Raw genomic sequence first — 1,858 nt, forward strand, 5'->3', positions numbered from 1 at the left:
ATCACGAGGTCAAGAGATCAAGACCATCCTGGCAAAGCCCTGCCCTGTCAGCCTCAGCCCTCAGGGTGGGGCGTCGGCAAAGCCTAGGCCCCATGCCTCTGTATACACCTCTCCTTTCCCTCTGCCCAGAAACCCGTTCTCCTCCCTGGCCCCAAAGACCTCGTCCTTCAGGCCTTGGCTTAAATGAAAAGATCATGAGGGCAGAGAACGTGGTTTGTTCATCCCAGGATTCTTGGCATTGGTAAGAGGGGGAAAAAAAATGTTGAAACGAATGAACTAATGAATAAGGGAAGGACTAGAAAACAGAGGCCTCATGACAAGAAAAAGCCTGGACCAGCAGAACCTGCCCACAAGCTGTGTGACAAGGGGCAGGCCCAGGTGCTGTGTTGGCAGTTCCCATCTCAGAATATCCCCAGTGCCAGGAGGGGTGAGATGATGGGGAACAGGACAGCCATGGGTAGGATGGACCCAGGGCTTGTGGCCAAGAGGCCAAAAGCAGCTGGTTTCCAGCCAGGCACAGTGGTACACAGCTAGAATCCCAGAGCTTTTGGAGGCTGGGGCAGGAGATTACTTGAGCCAAGGAGTTTAAGACCAACCTGGGCAACATGATGAGACTATGTCTCTAAAAAAACATCCTTTAAAAATTAGCCAGGCACTGGCCGGGTACAGTGGCTCATGCCTGTAATCCCAGCACTTTGGGAGGCTGAGGCAGTGGATCACTTGTGGTCAGGAGTTTGAGACCAGCATGGCCAACACAGTGAAACCCTGTCTACACTAAAAATACAAAAAGTAGCAGGGTGTTGTGGTAGGCACCAGTAATCCCAGCTACTCGGGAGGCTGAGATAGGAGAATTGCTTCAACCCCGGAAGCGGAGATGGCAGTGAGCCAAGCTTGCGCCACTGCACTCCAGCCTAGGTGAAAGAGCAAGACTCTGCCTCAAAAACATTTTTTAAAATAATGAATAAATTAAAATACAAAAATTAACCCAGCGTGGTGGTGGGCACCTAGAGTCCCAGCTACTCAGGAGGCTGAGGCAAAAGAATCGCTTGAACCTGGAAGGTGGAGGTTGCAGTGAGCCAAGATGGCACCAGTGCACTCCAGCCTGGGCAACAGAGCAGAAGGAAGGGAGGGAGGGAGGGAGGGAGGGAGGGAAGGAAGGGAGGAAGGGAGGAAGGAGGAAAACAGAAACTGGGTGAGATGAGGAAGGAAGGAAAGAAATAGAACTTGAGCTCAGATGGGCTGCAAAAGAGATGAGTGGGGTGCCGGCGGTTGGACTCTAGACAGGATGACCAAGGAAGGTCTCTCTGGGGGACACGGAAGCTGAGCACTCAGTAACAGGAAGGGCCAGGCATGAGAAAAAGCAGAGGGAAGGGCGTCCAGGGCCGAGGGACCAGCATGTGCTCAGGGCAGGAACGTGGCTGTGGGTGTCTGCAGAGATGAAAGACAGTAGCATAGTGACGAGTGAGGAAAGCAGGGGACAGATGACAAGAAACCTCGGACGGAGGGTTCTGAGCCACGGCACACTAAGATCCTCCCACTTACACGCAAAAAGGGCTTCTGCCTGTGGCTTGATGGGGGACAGCCAGCCAGGAGGGGGCAGGAACAGAAGCAGCATCCTCCTGGGGTGAGGCGGCTGTGACAGGCACCTGCTGGCCAGGCTGTCTTTCAGCATCCACTTCCTGGGATGGTTCTTTGTCACAACAGGTTAAAAAGTGGGCTCTGAGTGTGTTGTGGCTTCACCAAGGGTCTTCCCGTGAAGAAGGAAAGAGCTGATCATCGCAAAATGTGACTTGCAGCCAGGCGCCTTGGCTCACACCTGTAATCCCAGCACTTTGGGAGGCCAAAGTGGGTGGATCAC

The 1,858-nt window shown here is 53.6% G+C and overlaps 1 long non-coding RNA gene across 1 annotated transcript in view; it reads left to right on the forward strand.

Moving 5' to 3' along the window:
• LOC108281916 overlaps positions 1–1,858 on the forward strand; it is a 28,723-nt gene that overhangs the window by 13,407 nt on the left and 13,458 nt on the right. The window lies entirely within an intron of this gene.

Source organism: Cebus imitator, unplaced genomic scaffold (assembly GCF_001604975.1).
Source record: "Cebus imitator isolate Cc_AM_T3 unplaced genomic scaffold, Cebus_imitator-1.0 Scaffold234, whole genome shotgun sequence".
Lineage (NCBI taxonomy): Eukaryota > Metazoa > Chordata > Mammalia > Primates > Cebidae > Cebus > Cebus imitator.